Source organism: Oryctolagus cuniculus, chromosome 4 (genome assembly GCF_964237555.1).
Source record: "Oryctolagus cuniculus chromosome 4, mOryCun1.1, whole genome shotgun sequence".
In the NCBI taxonomy this organism is placed as follows: Eukaryota; Metazoa; Chordata; class Mammalia; order Lagomorpha; family Leporidae; genus Oryctolagus; species Oryctolagus cuniculus.
The window spans coordinates 100,493,251-100,514,214 of NC_091435.1; the positions used below are offsets into that span (position 1 = coordinate 100,493,251).

Here is a 20,964-nt window from a genome sequence, read left to right on the forward strand (position 1 = left end):
GCGCCCCCTGCCGGCTTCTCTGCGCCGCCGCGGGCCGCTCCCGAGCGGGGTGCGGCCCCTGCGGAGCGCGGCGGGGGCTTCCAGTCGCTGGAATTGCGGCCCGCCTGGCTGCGCGACGACCTTGACCTGCCTGTCCCCAGCCCTCCCTCCCGCCCTGGAAGAAGTGGAAGGCGCGCCGCCCGCGAGAGTCACCCTCTCCCCACCCTGCCCCTCCCGGGGACGCGCGACAATGGCCTTGTCCGGATTAGGCCGGGCAGATGGCGTTCTGTAACCCTAAATAAGCCAGCAGCCTGTGGGGGACGGAGAGAGCGGGACCGCGTCGTGGCTTTTGCGACGCCCGAGAACCTCACAGAGCTGGGATGCTCGTTACCGGGCTTGAGGGAGGACCCCTTGAAGGTCCGTGAGTCAATCCTTAGGTCTCCGCCCGGTTCGTTGGGTCAGGAAATCTTGGTGGAATGAATGTAAAGTTTCTGGAGATTGGTTTCGATTATTTAAATCGTGTTCTGACCTTGAGTTTCTGGGAACAGATGTAGGGAGGATTAAAGGAATCCCAGTGGGGCCTCCAAAATAAATAAATGAGCAAAAATATATTTGTGAACACCATTTCAAAAACAATCACTTTAAAAATGTGGTCATGTGTTTAATCTTTTTTGACAACCGGTCGAGGTTGTTAGTTCCAATTTACAAATTAGAAAAAGTGGGCTTGTGAGGGGCTAAAGTCTCCGGCCTTAACTCCTTTTTGTAACCTGCACAACTGGGGTTCAAATCTTTGTTAAGTGGATGAATGAAGCCCTTGTGGATTATCGGGTGCCCAAGGTCACTGGGAAAGTCGGGGCTGCAGGGCGGTGCTATTTCTGGGAACCACGCGCTGATCAACCGATCAACTGCTGGAAAGGGAGAATCACAGCCCTTCCGCAAGCAAGCCCCTTCACTCCGTCCCAGGGGATAAAGACCTGTTTGAAAAACTAGTTTCAGTCTATTACCTCAGAACTTTTGCGTGTGACTCATCCCAAATAAGTGAATATTCATGCATGCTAGCATAGCCAGAATAAAGTAAAAGAGATTTAGAAGAACCCTCAGTCCTAGTAGGAGTAGGACCTGGCACAGAATAGAAAAGCATACAAGTTTGTGAAAGTTATAAAATACAGCATGTATCTTTTGCTCTCTGGTGTGGCTGGGCTTTTTCCCTCCCTGATACATTGGAAGCCACAAGAGGGTGTCCTGACACCATCTTGAGTTAGTGATTTGTTCACATAGAGCCTTGTGTCAATCTTTATATTTTGGATGTTTCGTTTTAAAATATTTTGTGGTATGAGCACCCCCACTTCCACAAGTGTATTATCTTAAAAAATCCTCACAGTTACCACTTAGAAGAGCCTTAAAATGTTCAGATATCATTTATTAAAAAATATTTATTTGACAGGTGGAGTTACAGAGAGAGAGAGAGAAAGGTCTTTCATCTACTGGTTGACTCCCCAAATGGCTGCAACAGCAGAGCTGGGCCGATCCAAAGCCAGGAGCCAGGAGCTTTTGGGCCTCCCACGCGGATGTGGGGGCCCAAGAACTTGGGCATCTTCTACATTCTAGGCCACAGCAGAGAGGTGGATAGGAAGAGGAGCAGACAGGTCTTGAACTGGTGTCTGTAAGGAATGCTGGCGCTGCAGTGGAGCTTAGCCTAGTACGCCACAGTGCCAGCCCCTCAGCTAACATTTAATGTAATCACAAATTGAACACAACATAAAGTTCTTGGATTAGTTGCAATGTTGTGGCTCTCTTTTCTTCTCTTCCTCCAGGGCAGGGAGGCAGCTGGGAAAACAAACAAACAAACAAACAAAAAAAAACCCTGAAATCTCATAAGAGTACCAAATGGTTTTTTTGTTAAATACTTTTATAATTTTGGTATAGAGGGCATTCAAGCATCGTTCTTCCAATTTTGTCCACCCTTGTAGAATACAAGCACACTTCATTTTATTGTGCTTCACTTTGAGGATACTGTAGTTTTTACAATTGAAGGTTTGTGACAACCCTGAACCCGGCAAATTTGTTGACACCATTTTACCAACAGCATTTGCTAACTTTGTGTCACATTGTGGTAATTCTTGTAACATTTCAAACTTTTTCATTATTATATGAACAGTAGATCTTTGATCAGTGATTTTTTCTTTACAGGTTTATTTATTCGAAAGGTAGAGTTACATAGAGAGTAGAGAGATCCTTCATCCACTGTTTCATTCCCTGAATGGCTGCAATGGCCGGGGCTGTCCCATCCTGAATCCAGGAGCCTGAAACTATCTGGGTTTCCCACAAGGGTGGCAGGGACCCAAGTAGTTGTACTATCTTCAGCTGCTTTTCCAGGCATGTTAGCACAGAGCTAGACAAGAAGTGGAGCAGCTGGGACTTGAACTGTGCTCTTTTTTTTTCTTTTTAAGATTTTTTTTTTTTTTAATTTATTTGAGAGGTAGAGTTACAGACAGTGAGAGGGAGAGACAGAGAGAAAGGTCTTCCTTCCGTTGGTTCACCCCCAAATGGCCGCCACGGCCAGAGCTACGCCGATCCGAAGCCAGGAGACAGGTGCTTCTTCCTGGTCTCCCACGAGGTTGCAGGTGCCCAAGCACTTGGGCCATCCTCCACTGCCTTCCCCGGCCACAGCAGAGAGCTGGACTGGAAGAGAAGCAGCCGGGACTAGAATCCGGCACCCATATGGGATGCCGGTGCCGCAGGCAGAGGATTAGCCAAGTGAGCCACAACGCCAGCCCTGAGCTGTGCTCTTTAATGTTACTATTCTAATTGTTTGGGGGTACCTTGAGCCATGTTCATGCAAGATGACAAACTTAATTGATAAACGCTGTGTGTGTTCTGATTGCTCTACCTAGGACCTTTCTGTTGACTCTCTCCCTCTCTTCAGGATTTCCTATTTCCTAAGACAGCACAATATGGAAATTAAGCCAATTAATAGCTCTGCAATGGCCTCTAAGTTTTCAAGGGAAAGAGTCACAGCTCTGCTTTAACTCAAAAGCTAGAGGGGCTGGTGCTGTGGCATAGCAGGTAAAGCCAGTGTCCACAGTGCTGGCATCCCGTATGGGCGCAGGTTCAGCTGCTCCACTTCGATCCAGCTCTCTGCTATGGCCTGGGAGAGCAGTAGAAGATGGCCCAAGTGCTTGGGCCCTAGCACCAATGTGGGAAACCTGGAAGAAGCTCCAGGCTCCTGGTTTCAGATCGGCCCAGATCCAACCATTATGGCCATTTGGAGAGTGAACCAGCAGATGGAAGAATTTCTCTCTCTCTCTCTGTAACTCTGCTTTTCAAATAAATAAATGAATCTTTTTTTAAAAAAAAAGCAAAAAAAAACAAAAGCTAGAAATAATTATGCTTGTGAAGAGGTATGTCAAAAGCCAACACAGGCTGAAATCTGTGTCCCTTGTACCAATTAGCCAAGTTTGAATACAAACAAAGTAATTGGAAGAAATTAAAAGTGCTACTCTAGAAAAATGTATGAATGATAAGATACTAGAAAAGCCTTACTGTTGTCATAGAGAAAGTTTTAGTGGTCTGGTTAGAAAATAAAACCAGTCACAGGTTCCCTTAAAGGCTAATCCAGAACAAGTTCCTAATGATCTTCAAGTCTTCAAAGTCTGAGAGGTGAGGAAGCTGCAGAAGAAAAGTTTGAAGCTTTGGTTGAGGTTCGTTCATGAGGGTTAAGAAAGGAAGCCCGTGTCTGTCACATGAAAGTGCAAGGTGAAGCAGCAAGTGCTGATTGGCAGAGAGGCTGCACCAAGTTATCTAGAACTGGCTAAGATCCTTGATGAAGGTGGTTATGCTAACTCAGACTTTCTGTGTAGATGAAACAGCCTTAGGCAGAAGCTGCAAATAGAACTTTCATAGCTGGGGAGGACAAGTCAACACCTGTCTTCAAGGTTTCAAAATGCAGGCCAACTCTCCTGTATTAGGGACCCTAATACAGTTGGTGCCTTTAAGTTGAAGCTAATATTCATTTATCACCAGGACCCTTAAGAGTTATGCTAACTCTACTCTGCCTATTTTGTTTGTTTGTTTACCTATATTCTATAAATAAAACAACCAAGTCTGGATGATAGAACATCTATTTATAACATGATTTAGTGACTATTTTAAGCCCACTGTTGAGATCTATTGCTTAGAAGAAAAGATTCCTTTCAAAATATTGCTGTTCAGTGACTATACCTTGGTACCCAAGACCTCTGATAGAGATGTATGTTGAGATTTATGTTGTTTTCAGGCTTATTAACTCAACATCCATTCTGTAGCCAATGGATCAAGGACTAAGTTCAACTTTCAAATCTTATTTAAGAGATTCTGGAGTTTGTGTTCTGACACAGCCAGTTAAGCTACCACTTGGGATTCCAGCATCCCATATTGGAGTGCTGGTTCACGTGCAATCCAGTTTCCTGGTAACATGCCTTAGAAGGCAGCAGAAGATGGCCCAAATACTTGGGCTCCTGCCATCAATGTGGGAGGCCAACATAGAGTTCCTGGCTCCTGGCTTCAGCATAGCCTAGCCCCAGCTGTTGTGGCCATTTGGGAAGTGAACCAGAAAAAATGGAAGCTCTTTTTGTCTCTTTGTCACCTTGCCTCTCAAATAAATAAATCTTTAAAATAAAATAAAGACTTATTTATTTATTTGAAAGGGAGAATTAATAGAGAAGCAGAGGCAGAGGTCTTTCATCTGCTGTTTCATTCTCCAAATGGCCATAATGGTTGGATCTGGGCCAATCTGAAATCAGGAGCCAGGAGTTTTTTCCAGATCTTCCACACAGGTGCAGGGGCCCAAGGACTTGGGCCATCTTCTACTGCTTTCCCAGGCCATAGCAGAGAGCTGGATTGGAAGTAGAGCAGCTGGGACTCAAACTGGTGCCCATATGGGATGCTGGCACTGCAAGCAGTGGCTTTACCAGTTATGCCACAATGCCAGCCCTAATAAATCTTTATTTTTTTAAAAAAGAATATATGTTATTATATAATGAAGAAAATAGGAAAGTATAAAGAGCAAAAGAAAAATGTACCATAGGGGATGGCCCTATGGCGCAGGAGGTTAAGTCACTATCTGCAATGTTGGTATCTATTTGGGTGCCAGTTTAAGTCTGGCTTCTCCACTTCTGATCCAGTTCCTTGCTAATGTACCTGGGTAAGCAGCAGAAAATGGCCCAAGTCCTTGAGCTCCTACACCTACATGGGAGACCTGCATGGTGTTCCAGGCCCCTGGTTTCTGCCTGGTCTAGTCCTGGCCATTGCAGCTGTTTGGGGAGTGAACCAGCAGATGGAAGAGCGCTTTCTTTCTGTGGCTCCTTATCTCTGTAATTCTGGCCTTCAATAAATAAATAAATAAATCTCTATCTATCTTTAAATAGAAAAATGTACCATAATCCTACAACTCCAAGCTAATCCATGGGATACATTTTCTCCATGTCTTTCCATTTTTTTTACCTGTATACATATATAAATTTCTTCCAAATTAGAGTGTTATTGTTTATTTTGCTTTGTAACAGTTTCTCCTCACCATTTAATATGGCATGATCATCCCTTATGCTATTAAAATATTAATGGCACCTTAGAACCACTGTAAGTGATTATAGAGTTAAATAGTGGACTTTCATTGGCTGGTGCTGCGGCGCAGCAGGTAAAGCCACCGCCTGCAGTGCCAGCATCCTATATGGGTACCAGTTTGAGTCCTGGCTGTTCTACTTCCGATCCAGCTCCCTGTTAATGTACAGAGGAAAGCAGTAGAGGATGGCCCAAGCCCTTGGGCCCTGTACCCATGTGGTAGACTCAGAAGAAACTTCAGGCTCTTGGCTTAAGATTGGCCCAGCTTTGGCCATTGCGGTCATCTGGGGAGTGAACCAGTGGATGGAAGATCCTTTTCTCTCCCTGCCTCTGCCTCTACCCCTCTGTAACTGTGCCTTTCAAATAAATAAATAAATCTTTTTTAAAAAAGTGGAAAGTCATGTCATTTCCAGTTTAAAAAATATTTTGTCCATTTAGTTTGTTTTCTTATACTTTTTTTTTTACAGGCTGTGTATCTTTTTTTTTCTTAAAGATTTATTTTATTTATTTATTTGAAAGGCAGAGTGACAGAGGGAGGGAGGAAGAAAGAGATCTTTCATACATGGGTTCACTCCCCAAATCATCTCAGTGACCAGGGCTGGGCCAGGCAGAAGTCAGGAGCATGGAAGTCTATCCTGGTCTCCTATATGGGTGCAGGGGCCCAAGCACTTGGTCCATCTTCCACTGCTTTCGCAGGTGCATTAGCAGGGAACTGGACTGGAAGTGGAGCAGCCAGGTCTCAAAATCAGGGCCCATATGGGATGCTCGTGCCACAGGTGGAGGCTTAACCTGCTACGCCACAATGCTGGCCCTACCTCATTGATTTTTTTTTTTTAAAGATTTATTTATTTATTTAGAGGTAGACTTACAGACAGAGAGAGGGAGAGACAGAGAAAAGTCTTCCATCTGTTGGTTCACTCCCTAAATGGCTTCAGTGACCAGAGCTGAGCATATGTGAAGCCAGGAGTCAGGAGCCTCCTCTGGGTCTCCCATGTGGGTGCAGGGGCCAGAGGACCCGGGCCATCTTCTACTGCTTTGCAAGGTCATAACAGAGAGCTGGATTGGAAGAGGAGCAGCTGGGACTAGAATCAGTGCCCATATTGGATGCCAGCACCACAATCGGAGGCTTAGCCCACTACACCACAGTGCCAGCCCCCTCATTGATTTTTTTATGTAAATTATATTTTAGGATTATTATACAAACTTTTTAAAGATTTGTTTTATTTATTTGAAAGAATTAGAGAGGTAGAGACAGAGAAGAAGAGAGTCTACTGGTTCAGTCCTCAAATGGCCACAATGTCCAGGGCTGGGCCTATACAAAGCCAGGAGCCAGGAGCTTTTTTTCAGATCTCCCACATGGGTGCAGGGGCCCAAAGACTTGGGCCATCTTCTGATGCTTTCCCAAGCACATTAGCAGGGAGCTGGATCAGAAATGAAGCTCAAACCAACAGTCATGGCATGCTGGCATCAAAACTGGCAGCTTAATCCTCTGTGCTACAATGCCATCCCACCCTTCTCTTTTTGTGAACCTCATCCCTGGTGGCCTGTTCAGACTCTACTGGAACAAGGTCTCAGCTTGACTGCAAAACCTTTCTGTTCAGTGTTCAATTTTCAGTCTTACTCTTCATTTTTGCTTTAGCTGTGGGAATAACAATCAGTAAATCCAGGCAATCACATTAGTCCTTGTTAGAAAGTTAATAACAATATCTTATAAAGTGTTTCTGTGGCACTTTTCATGATCTAGAGCACTGATCATATTTCCAGCACTTGGGACTGAAGGTCAAGTGTTGTATCCGTTTGATAGACTTGAATTTAGACACACATATCTGCAAAGATCTGAGGGATGGAACACATCAAGGGAAACTGAGAATAAAAGATGATGAAGGAAAACTTTCCATGTTATCCCTAGGAAGAAAATTCATTGTATAGGTCTAGGGTAGGTATGGGTGGTTGACTCAGCAATATCCAATTTTGTAATGCTGTCCACTTTTCAGGCATAGGAGAGATTATATTGCCTGACCTGCATGAAGTTAGAGATAGCTGTATGACTTGCTTTGACCATTGAAATATCAGTAGAAGTGTTATGTGTCACTTCTCAGTAGAGACATTTCATTTCCATTACTCAGTTCCTTAGGTCTCTCTTCAGTGGTGGAGTCATCTGGACCCATAGCAAACGTGTGAACTTGAAACAAACTTTGTTTTGTTTGAATGCTTAGCCTTTGGGATAGTTTGTTATTGCAGATTCATCTAGATTAATTTAACACACATTTATTAAAGCCTACTACTTTCAAGATAAATATGGAAGTCACTGTAGAGAAGGCAATTGAAAAATATGTTTTTAATCTCTTTTATGGCAGTCTTACAGAGTGACATCAAAAAATCTTTGTAAATCTGTTAAAACTTCAAGTTACTGGGCAAATTTTCATGCTGCAATTCTCATGTCTTAACACCGAGTGGTGCCACATACTAAATGGTATCTGTGGGAACAGCTTGCTTTATTTTTTTTTTTCCTCAAGTGAAAAGCAGTTTTATGAAAAAGCAGTTTTATGAATTCTTAACCTGCTCCAGATTCACTTAGTAATAATTCAGCAGAAAAGCTTGTTTGTGGAAAGTCGACTAAACAGGTGCTCAGGAGAACAGCTATGATGATCAAGAATGTCCACAGCGTTTACCTACCTTGAACTTTGGATTATCCTAAATCGATACTGCTTTTCCTGTTGTTGCCAATGGGAGTAAAAAAGCTCCAAAGCATAATTATTTGTAATAACCTCTAATCACAACATAAACAACCTCATTGCAGGGGCACAGGAGAGTTCCGTGGTGTTTTTCCAGGTAGACTGTATGTTCTGTAAAGATAGGAAAAGTGTGTGTCTGCCTTGTTTACTTCCAGTTAAAGCCTAGTACACTGCTGCTACAGAGGGATCACCTAATAAATATGTATTATGTGAATGATGGACACAAGGAAGGAATGCACAAAATCCTTAGCACAATGTAAATATTCATACAATGTCTAGTTCATTCTATGTGTTCAAAGTTATGTTTAATAGCAAAAGGTTTGTTAACATTTCTTCTCATTTTAATGTTTGTCAAAAATATGTTTTGAAATTTGAAGTCATTGATTTGAAATCAGAAAACTGATGTCGAATTTATGGTAGTATCAATTGTTTAGTTATCGTTACAGCTTCAAAGTTTTCAGATATTTTCAAGCTGTTAAGAAAAAGATTTAAGGAAATGCCATTCTTGATTTTTCTGCTCTTTATACATGTAAAGTCATTTTATGAATTTTTATATGGTTTATGTGTAATTGATTTGCTCATTAAAATGATGAGGTTTGGTATATTCAAAAAGATAATTTGCACAATAATCTTATTAAATGATTTTTTTCTGTATGCCTTCCATTTTAATCTGTATGCCTTTTGTGCATTTTAATTGCTTTCTGAAAAAAGATTTATTTATTTGAAAGGCAGAGTGACAGAGGGAGAGACAAAGACAGAAATCTTCCTTACATTGACTCACTTCCCAGATGGCAACAACTCCCAGGGCTGGGCAAGGCTGAATGAGAAATTCAACAGAGATAGAAATCATAAAAAGGCATAATCCTAAATCTTAGTGCTAAATAACTCATAAGTGAGAATTCAAAATATAAAGTGGTAAGCCACAACAGCAGAATTGAGCACACAGAAGAAAAAATTTCTGAGTTTGAAGATAGATCTTTTGGTGAAGTGGGTTAAGCTACCACCTTCAGCGCTGGCAACTCATATGGGTGCCTGTTTGAGATGAGGCTGCACCTTTCTGATCCAGCTCCCTGCTGGTGCACTTGAGAAAGGGTAGAAGATGACTCAAGTGCTTGGGCCCCTGCATACACGTTGGAGACCTTGATGAAGCTCCTGGCTTGTTTTGGTCATTTGGGGAGTAAACTAGCAGATGGTGTACTCCCCATCTCTGCCTCTCCCTCTCTCTGAAGCTCTGACTTTCAAATGAATGGATAAGTCTTTGAAAACAAACAAAAAAGAAATATCTAGTCAAAATTTTTTAAAAGGGGGAAAAATAAAAAAAGAAACTCTTTAGGACTTAAGGGACATTTTTGAGAAAGCCAACCTTCACATTCTGGGTGTTTCAGGAGAAGAAAAGGAAAAGGACATAGAAAACTTACTCAAGGAAATCATTGCTGAAAACTTGCCAAATCTGGGAGGGATGAGAACATCAACTGCAGGAAACCCAAACATGTCATGTCCAATAGATTCAGCCACAAATGTCCTCTCCAACTCATGTTGTAGTCAAACCATCAAAAATACAAGACAGAGAAAATTCTAAAATAGCAAGAGATAACTGCCAAACTCCTCATAGGGGAATCCTCATTAGGTTAATAGCAAACTTCTCAGTAGAAACCTTATAGGTCAGGAGAGAATGGGATGAAATATTCAAAGTTCTAAAAGAATATATTTCTAGCCAAGAGTACTATACCCTTCAGAAATAAAGGAGAAATGATGACTTCTAATGACAAGTAAAACCTGATGGATTCATCACCACCAGACTGTCCCTACAAGGGGACAGCGCTGTGGTGTGGTGGGTAAAGCCGCCGCCTGCAGTGCTGGCATCCCATGTGGGCGCCAGTCGAGTCCCAGCTGCTCCACTTTTGATCCAGCTTTCTGCTATGGCCTGGGAAAGCAGTGGAAGATGACCCAGGTCCTTGGGTCCCTGCACCCATGTGGAAGACCTGGAAGAAGCTCCTGGCTCCTGGTTTCGGATCGGTGGAGCTCCCAGCTGTTGCGGCCATCTGGGGAGTGAACCAGTGGATGGAAGACCTTTCTCTTTCTCTCTGCCTCTGCCTCTCTGCAACACTGCCTTTCAAATAAATAAATAAATCTCAAAAAAAAAAAAAAAAGTGATTAAGGAAGTCCTGCATTAGAAGTGGAAGAATAACAACTAATATCACACACACACACACAAAAATGCAAGTACAAATTCCAACAGTAAAGCAGAAAAAGAAGGAAAATTTAATGATTCATATCTTGTTTTCTCTTTTTTGCTGGATTTGATTTGCTGTACTCACATATCTTGTTAATGGTTAATTTACCTGTATTAATTAAGACTGTAATGTTTTTCTTTTTCTTTTGTAAAATATTATTTATTTATTTGAAAAGTAGAGTTGCAGACACAGAAAGAGAGAGGCACAGAGAGAGAGAGCTTCCATCTGCTGGTTCACTCCCCAAATGGCTACAACGGCCAGAACTGAACCTATCTGGAGCCAGGAGCCAGGAGCATCTTCCAGATCTCCTGCGTGGGTGCAGGGGACCAAGCACTTGGGCCATTTTCTGCTGCTTTCCCAGGCGCAGTAGCAGGGAGCCGGACCAGAAGTGGAGTAGCTGGGACTTGAACTGGCGCCCATATGGGATGCTGGTACTGCAGATGGTGTCTACCTACTACACCACAGCGCTGACCCCTAGTTTTGTAATTTTTTTCCCCTTGTACTCACTGGATTTTGAAATCTGGGTTATGTTGATCTGTTAAAATGAATTGGAAAACATTTGATTCTTCTCTGTTTTCTGAAAGGACATATTATTGTGCTATTTTTTATTTCTTAAATGTTTAGTAAAATTCATAATTGAGAATATTTAGACCTTTAATTATCTCTGGGAGAAGATTTTAAAAACAAATTTAACACATATGAGGCTGTTAAAAATGTTTTTCTTTCCACATCAATTTTCTGAATTTGTGTTTTTGAAGGAACATGTGTGTTTCACATCATTACTTGCCAAAATTATTGTCTTAAAATTGCTTAACATCCTTAAAAAAACAACAACTGAAAATAGAGCTACCCTATGATGCAGAAATCTGACAACCCGGTGTGTATACCCGAAGGGAATAAAATTGGTATGCTGAAGAGATATCTGCACCCCTGTAACTATTGCAGTACTATTCACAATAGCTGATATATGAAATCAATCTCTGTGTCCATTAACAGATGAATGGACAAAGAAAGCATAGTATATATACATAATGGGATGCTCTTTGGCCATAGGAAGGTTAAAATTCTGTCATTTGTATTTTTTTCTTTTTCTTTTTTTCTTTTTTTTTTTTTTCTTTTTTTGACAGGAAGAGTGGACAGTAAGAGAGAGAGAGACAGGTCTTCCTTTTTCCATTGGTTCACTGCCCAATGGCCACTGTGGCCAACGCACTGGGGCCGGCACACCGCGCTGATCTGAAGCTAGGAGCCAGGTGCTTCTCCTGGTCTCCCATGCAGGTGCAGGGCCCAAGGACTTGGACCATCCTCCACTGCCCTCCCGGGCCACAGCAGAGAGCTGGACTTAAAGAGGAGCAACCGGGACAGAATCCGGCACCCCGACCAGGACTAGAACCCGGTGTGCCGGCGCTGCAGGCAGAGGATTAGCCTATTGAGCCGCAGCGCCGGCCAAAATCCTGTCACTTGTAACACCATGGATGAATCTGGAAGATAGGAAGTTTGGTGAGATAAACCATACACAAAAACACAAGTACTACATGTTCTAACTCATATAGGGGAGATAAAAAAGTTGATTTTACAGAAGCTAAGAGTAGGGGTCGGTGCTTTGGTGCAGCAGGTTAGGTCATCTCCTGCAGTGCTGGCATTCCATATCGGTGCCAACTGGAGTTCCAGCTGCTCCACTTCCGATCCAGCTCCCTGCTATTGTGCCTGGGAAAAAAAAGCAGTGGAAGATGGCCCAAATCCCTGGGCCCTTGCCACCCACGTTGGAGACAGGGAGGAAGCTTCTGGCTCTTGGCTTGGGCCTGGCCAAGCCTCAGTTTTTGCAACAGTTTGTCTAGTGAACTAGCAGGAGGAGGATGTCTCTCGCTGTCTCTCCTTCTCTCTATAACTGTTTCAAATAAATAAATAATTCTTAAAAAAAAAAAAAAAGGACGTTAAGAGTAAAATACTGGTTACTAGAAGCTGCAGAGGGGAGGAGGGATGGGGAGAGAACAGTCCATGTGTACAGTGTTACAGTTTTGCACAGGGAACAAGTTCAGATGTTCTAGTTCATAGAAAGGTGACCATAGTTAATAATTTGTGTATTGGGGCCTGCATTGTGGTGCCACAGGTTAAGCTGCTGCCTGTGGTGCCAGCATCCCATATGAGTGCCAGTTCAATCCTGGCTGCCTCACTTCTGATCCAGCTCTCGGCTAATGTGCTTGGGAAAGCAGCAAAAGATGGCCCAAGTATTTGGGCTCTGCTGCCTACATGGGAGACCCAAATGAAACTCTGAGCTCCTGGCTTTGGCCTTGTCCAGTCCATGGTCATTTGGGGAGTGAATTAGTGGATAGAAGATCTCTCTATCTCTGTCTCTCCTCTCTCTGTAATTCTGCCTTTCAAATAAATAAAATAAATCTTTAAAAATGTATATTTCAAAGTAGGTAGAAGACAGTGTTCTCACCATTAATAAATGAAAAAGCAGTGGGTAAAGCCACCACCTGCAGTGCCGGCATCCCATAAGGGCATCAGCGCAAGTCTGGCTGCTCCACTTCCAATACGGCTCCTTGGCTGGGAAAGCAGTGGAAGGTGGCCCAAGTGTTTGGGCCCCTACACCCATGTGGGAGACCCGGAAGAAACTTCTGGCTCCCAGTTTCAGATTGGCCCAGCTCTGGCATTTGCTGCTATTTGGGGAGTGAACTGGCAGATGGAAGATCTCTCTCTCTCTGCCTCTGCCTCTCTGTAACTCTGTCTTTCAAATAAATAAATAAATCTTTAAAAAAAAAAGGAAAAAGGGTTGAGGTGATGGATATACTAAATAGTCTATTTTTAAAATATTTACCTATTTATTTTACTTGAAAGGCTGAGTATAAGGGGGAGAGTATTTTTCATCCACTGCTTCACTTCCCAAATGCCTAGTCAGGGATGGGCTAAGGTGCAGCCAAGAGCCGTGAATTCTACCTAAGTCTCCCACATGGGTGGCATGGGCTCAAGCAATTGAACCATCATCTACTGCCTCGTAGGGTACATTAGCAAGAAGCTGGATTGGGGTACTGGCATTGTTGTATAGCAAGTAAAACTACTGCCTACAATGCTGGCATTCCACATGGGCACCGGTTTGAGACCCTGCTACTCCACTTCCAATCCAGTTCCCTGCTAATATGCTTGAGAAAGCAGAAGATGGCCCAAGTACTTGTGATATGGGATAAGTGAGATAGATATTTTAAGCTCATGAGCTGGAAGCCACACCTCTTCCACTCCATGTTACCATATCCACCTACTTGTCAATCAGATGACCTCTTCCCCAGGAAGTACTTCCCCTTACCTGGGACCAAAGGGCAGTACCTTGTAAGCACTTCCATTTTCTAAGCTCATAAGAAGCTGGGTAAAGCGGAAGCTCTGTCTCTCTCTTCTTATGGATGGGGATTGAGAAGGGTAACAAAATCTCCTTTACCTTTCCTGGCCCACTCTCCTTAATAAAGTCCTCATGTAATTAAACTTTGTAAGTAAACCTTATCGCCCTGCACATTATATTTATGCCTGTATTTAGATTTCTTTTCCAAATTAAAGGCGAGTCTGGAGCAGAAATTTAGGCCCAGTCTAGCCCATAAGACTTGGGCCCCTGCACACACATGGGAGACTCAGATGAAGTTCCTAACTGCTGGCTTTGGCCTGGCCCAACTGTAGCCGTTGTGGCCGACTGGGAAGTGACCAGTAGATGGAAGATCACTGTTTCTCTCTCTCTCTCTCTCTCTCTCTCTCTCTGAGTGTGTGTGTGTAACTCTGACTTTCAAATAAATAAATAAATAAATCTTTAACCAAAAAAAAAAAAAGGAAGCTGGATTGGAAGCAGAATTGTTGGGATTTGAACCAGCACTCCAGTTGGGATGGTGGAATCCTGAGCTGTGGCTTAACCTACTGCAGCACCTTGATGCCCAGTCCTAATTACTCTAATTTGGTCCTACACAGTGTATATTTATATTGATATGTCATGTTTTGCTCCATGTAATTAATTATCAATAAAAATAAAACTATAAAAGTCAGAATCACAGAAATATTTTTAGAAATAAAGTTTTGTTGGGGGTCAGTGTTGTGGTGCATCAAGTTAAGCCACTGCTTGCAATGCTGACATCCTATATCAGAGTGCTAGTTTGAGTCCTAGCAACCTGATTCAAAGCAGAAGATGGCCCTTGCCACCAATATGGGAGACCAGGATGGAGTTCCTGTCTCCTGGTTTCATCCTGGCCCAGACCTGGGTGTTGTGACCATTTGGGGATTGAGCAAGTGTAATGGAAAATCTCTCTTTCTCTCTCTTCATGTCACTCTTTCTCTCTTTCCATCTCTCGCTACCACTCTGCATTTCAAATAATTAAATCTTTTTACAAAATAAATAAAATTTTGTTGACATAAAAAAGAGAATAGAGGGACTGGCATTGTGGCATAGCCTGCAATACCAGCATCACATTTGAGCCGTGGTTGAAGTTCCACTTCCAATCCAGCTCCCTGAAAACATGCCTGGGAAAAGCAGTAGAAGATGGCCCAAGTGTTTGGATCCTTGTTACCCATCTGGGAGACCTGGAAGAAACTCTTGGCTCCTGGCTTCAGCCTGACCCAGCTTTGGCCATTGTGGCCATCTTGGGGGAGTGAACCAGTAGATGGAAGATTCATTCTCTCTCTCTCTCCCCCAACCCTCTCTCTGTGATTATGGCTTTCTAATAAATAAGTAAATCTTTAAAAACAGATTAGAGAGAATGAATAATAAATAGTCCTCTTATACTTATCACCAGTTTTCAATAATTGCCCAGATTTCTCCACACTCTACTTGGTTTATCTTTTTTTAAATTTATTTATCTACTTCTTCCTCTCTCCCTCTTTTCTTTCTTCTCTGAAATGTTTTAAGAGAATCTTAGGGCACTTCATTCCTACATGCTTCTTTATAAAACATGTTATTTTCTTACATGAACACAATGTCATTTTCACACCTAGCAAAAATTACATTAATGCCTTACTGTCCTCCAGTACTCATATTTCTCCATCTCACAAATGTCTTTTCTCAGTTGTCTTGTTCAAAACCAAAAACCAAACCAGACCCATCCATGAAACTTAGTTTCAGGTCCCTTTCATCTCATTTAAGTTGCAGAAAGACCTCTTCCCACCCTTTTCATGCCATTGATTTGTGGAAGATGGATTCATATTTTTTACTTTCCAATGTTTTAAATTTGGGGGCCAATGTTGTGGTACAGCAGATTATCTGCCTCTTGTATGTAATATCTGAACACCAATTATAGTCCTGGATGCTCCACTTCCAATCCAGCTCCCTGCTAATGCATCTGGGAAGGCAGCAGATAATGGTTCAAGGACTTATAATATGGGCTTATGTACCTTAATTTTTTCTTTACCAATTTATTTATTTATTTGAAAGGCAGAGTTACAGACAGAAAAGGAGAGCCAGAGAGAGATCTTCCATCAGCTGGGTTACTCCCCAAATGGCTGCAATACCTGGGGCTGGGCCAGACCAAAGCCAGGAGCCAGGAGCTTTTTCCAGGTCTCCCACATGGGTGCAGGTGCCCAAGGACTTTGGTCATCTTCTGCTGTTTTCCCAGGTGCATTGTCAGGGAGCTGGATGGGAAGTAGAGCAGCTGGGACTCAAACTGGCATCCATATGGGATGCCAGCACTGCAGGCTGTGGCATTAACTCACTGCTACACAGAGCCAGCCCCTGTACTTTAATTTTTATTCCAGATTGTTGCCTCCCACAGGAGAAGAATTCTAAGCAGAGGCATAGTAATGTGCACAGGTGCTAACAGGATTTATCTATTTACTTATTTATTTTTAAAGATTTATTTTTTTCTTTGAAAGTCAGCATTACACAGAGAAGGAGAGACAGAGAGAGAGAGAAAGAGAGAGAGGTCCTTCTTCCATTGGTTTACTCCCCAGTTGGCTGCAAGGACCGGAGCTGCGCCGATCCGAAGCCAGGAGCCAGGAGCTTCCTCTGGGTCTCCCACGTGGGTGCAGGGGCCCAAGGACTGGGGCCATCTTCTACTGCTTTCCTAGGCCATAGCAGAGAGCTGGATGGGAAGTGTATCAACCAGGACTTGAACTGGCACCCATATGGGATGCCAGCACTGCAGGCAGCGGTTTTACCCACTGCACCACAGCACTGGCCCCAACAGGATTTATTTAAAGGTGAGAGAATAAACTTACATCCATGCATGAGTATAAGCCACCCCACACTGAGAAATACCTATTGTGAGTGGGCCATAGTGATGTCCATGTATGTGTGAGAGAGAGTGGAAACCCAAGTAGTACTTCCAAGCATGGTCCCTGGCAAAAAGCCTCTTTTATGAAGTAGGAGGGTGGGTCTTAGCATGCACAAAGCCTGTTGGAACATTTAGAATACCTCCATGTGGATAAATTTCATGGTCATCATATAGTCTCCTCCTTCCTGGTCCTAGAGGAGATAGAGGTGCACCAAGGGAAGGTGGACATATCAAACTGACAGCTAAAGTTACATTGCAGGACTGCAAGGATTCCAGCTCACCTAGACCTGCCTGGCCCCCTGCCACCGATGTGGGAGACCAGGGTGGCATTCTGGGCTCCTGCCTTTGGCCTGGCCCAGTCCTGGTTGTTGCAGCCATGTGGGCAGTGAAGCAGCAGATGAAAGACCTCTCTCTGTCTCTGCTCTCTATTTGTCTCTCTGTTTTTCATATAAATAAATTTTTTAAAAGTTTTAAATTTCATTACAAGCAAAATTGCCAAATTTATACGTCAAAGAATCTTGTACCCAAGTCGTTTTGCAAGTTTACAAAAAGCAAAGCTTTGAAACAATAATTAGCCTTATGGAGAAAAGAGGGCTATGATTTTCTGAGTTTATTTGGCTCCATAATATATTGGATTTTCTCATTTTCCAATGAGAAATAAAGCAGCATTCAATACAACATAGGTAATACAATCATTTTCCTAGCTTATTGGTATTAATATTTCTTGCACTTTTGACTTCAATTTTTTTAAAAAATTATTTATTTACTTGAGTCTGAGAGAGAGAGAGAGATCGAGAGAGAGAGAGATCTTCCGTCTTCTGGTTCACTCCTCAGATAGATGAAGCCAGGAACCAGGAGCTTCATCCAGGGCTCCCACATGGGTGACATGGGCCCAAATACTTGAGCCATCTTCTGCTGCTTTTCCCATACATTATCAGGGAGCTGGATCAGAAGTGAGGCAGCTGGGACATGAACCATTTCCCATATGGGATGCCATTATCACAGGTGACAGCTTTACTTGGTATGCCATAGCACTAACCCCTGAACTGTTTAATTTTTTTAAAAGATTTTATTTATTTATTTGAGATGTAGAGTTACAGACAGAGGGAGAGACAAAAATGTCTGCCATCCGCTGGTTCACTCCCCAAATGACTGCAATGGCCAGAGCTGGGCCAATCCAAAGCCAGAAGACAGGAGATTCTTCTGAGTTTTCCACACCCCCAAACACCTGGGCCATCCTCCACTATTTTTCCAGGCCATAGTAGAGAGCCAGATCAGAAGAGCAGCCGGGACTCGAACTAGCACCCATATGGGATGCCAGTGCTTCAGGTGGAAGCTTAGCCTACTCCACCACAGCACCTACCTCTGTTTAATTTTTTTAACTTTTATTTAATGAATATAAATTTCCAAAGTACAGCTTATGGATTACAATGGCTTCCCCCCCATAACGTCCCTCCCACCCGCAACCCTCCCCTTTCCCACTCCCTCTCCCCTTCCATTCACATCATGATTCATTTTCAATTCTCTTTATATACAGAAGATCAGTTTAGCATACATTAAGTAAAGATTTCAACAGTTTGCTCCCACACAGAAACATAAAGTGAAAAATACTTTTTGAGTACTAGTTATAGCATTAAATCTCAATGTACAGCACAAACTAAGGACAAAGATCCTACATGAGGAGTAAGTGCACAGTGACTCCTGTTGTTGACTTAACAAATTGACACTCTTGTTTATAGCATCAGTAATCCTAGGCTCTTGTCATGAGCTGCCAAGGCTATGGAAGCCCCCTGAGTTCACTGACTCTGATCACATTTAGACAAGGCCATGGTCAAAGTGGAAGTTCTCTCCTCCCTTCAGAGAAAGGTACCTCCTTCTTTGATGACCTGTTCTTTCCACTGGGATCTCACTCGCGGAGATCTTTTATTTAGGTTTTTTTTTTTTTTTTTTTTTTTCCCCCAGAGTGTCTTGGCTTTCCATGCCTGAAATACTCTCATGGGCTTTTCAGCTGGATCCGCATGCCTTAAGGGCTGATTCTGAGGCCAGAGTGCTGTTTAAGACATCTGCCATTCTATGGGTCTGCTGTGTATCTCACTTCCCATGTTGGATCGTTCTCTCCCTTTTTTATTCTATCAGCTAGTATTTGCAGACACTATTCTTGTTTATGTGATCCCTTTGGTTCTTAGTCCTATCATTATGATCAATTGTGAACAGAAATTGATCACTGGGACTAGTGAGATGGCATTGGTACATGCCACCTTGATGGGATTGAATTGGAATCCCCTGGTATGTTTCTAACTCTACCATTTGAGGTAAGTCAGCTTGAGCATGTCCCGAATTGCACACCTCTTCCCTCTTTTATTCCCACTCTTATATTTAACAGCGATCACTTTTCAGTTAAGTTTCAGCATTTAAGAATAATTGTGTATTGATTACATTATTCAACCAAAAGTATTAAGTAGAACAAACCAAAAAAAAAATACTAAGAGGGATAACATATTAAGTTGTTCATCAACAGTCAGGGTGAGGGCTGATCAAGTCACTGTTTCTCATAGTGTTCATTTCACTTTAACAGGCGGAAGCTTAGCTTACTACACCACAGCACCTACCTCTGTTTAATTTTTTTAAAAAAGGATTTATTTTATTTATTTGCAGAGAAAGAGGGAGAGGCAGATCTTCCATCCACTGATTCACTCCCCAAATGGCAGCAATGGCCAGAGCTGGGCCAATCCAAAGTTGGGGGCCAGGAGCTTCTTCTGGGTCTCCCATGTGGGTGTGGGGTCCCAAGCACATCTTCTGCTGCTTTCCCAGGCTATTAGCATGGAGCTGGATCAGAAATGGAGTAGCTGGGATTCAAACCAGCACCCATATGGGATGGGATGATGGTGCTGTAGGCGGTGACTTTTTTTTTCCTTTCAACTTTTATTTAATAAATATAAATTTCCAAGGTACAACATTTGAATTACAACAGCTTTTCCCCCCATAATCTCCCTCCTACCCACAACCATTCTATCTCCCACTCCCTCTCCCATCTCATTCTTCATCATGATTCATTTTCAATTATCTTTATATACAGAAGATCAACTTAGTATATACTAAGTAAAGATTTCAACAGACTGCATCCACAAAGACACACAAAGTATAGAGTACTGTTTGAGCAGTAGTTTTACCATTAATTCTCATAGTACAACACATTAAGGGCAGAGGTCCTACAAGGGGAGCAGGTGCACAGTGACTCCTGTTGTTGATTTAACAATTGACATTCTTGTTTATGATGTCAGTAATCACTCGAGGCTCTTGTCATGAGCTGCCAAGGCCATGGAAGCCTCTTGAGCTCACCAGCTCCGATCTTATTTAGACAAGGTCATATTAAAAGTGGAAGTTCTCTCCTCCCTTCAGAGAAAGGTACTGCCTTCTTTCTGCTGGGATCTCACTCACAGAGATCTAGGTGTTGGGTTTTTTAAAAATTTTTATTTTTATTTATTTATATTTTTGCCACAATGTCTTGGCTTTCCATGCCTGTGAAACTCTCATGGGCTTTTTAGCCAGATCCAACTGGCAGGCGGTGGCTTTACCTGCTGTGCCACAACAATGGCTTAATTTTTTTTTAACCTATAAGGATCTATGGTAATAAAAGGTTAAGCGAAGAGTTCCCCATCTGGTGTACATCTCATTTTTTTTTTTTTTAGATTTTTATTTATTTATTTGACAGGTAGAATTACAGACAGCGAGAGAGAGAGAGAGACAGAGACAGAGAAAGATCTTCCTTCCATTCGTTCACTCCCCAAATGGCCGCAACAGCGGGAGCTGCACCAATCCGAAGCCAGGAGCCAGGTGCTTCTTCCTGGTTTTCCATGTGGGTGCAGGGGCCCAAGCACCTGGGCCATCATCCACTGCTTTTCCAGGCCACAGCAGAGAGCTGGACTGGAAGAGGAGCAACTGGGACTAGAACCCAGTGCCCATAGGGGATGCCAGCGCCACAGGCAGAGGATTAGCCTAGTGAGCCACAGTACCGGCCCCGTATATGTCACTTTCTTTACAAATTAAATTCTGATTTGACTGGGAACTGAAAGATACCCAATTTACAAATTATGTTTGCCAGTTTCTCTCTCTCTTTCTCTTTTTTAAAGATATATTTATTTGAAAGTCAGAGTTACACACAGAGAGTAGGAGAGGCAGAGA

General features: G+C 42.8%; 1 protein-coding gene across 3 annotated transcripts in view; it reads left to right on the forward strand.

Annotated features, from left to right (window-relative positions):
* LOC138849333 (microtubule cross-linking factor 1-like) overlaps positions 1-20,964 on the forward strand; it is a 67,516-nt gene that overhangs the window by 663 nt on the left and 45,889 nt on the right. The gene's annotated exons all lie outside the window — the stretch shown is intronic.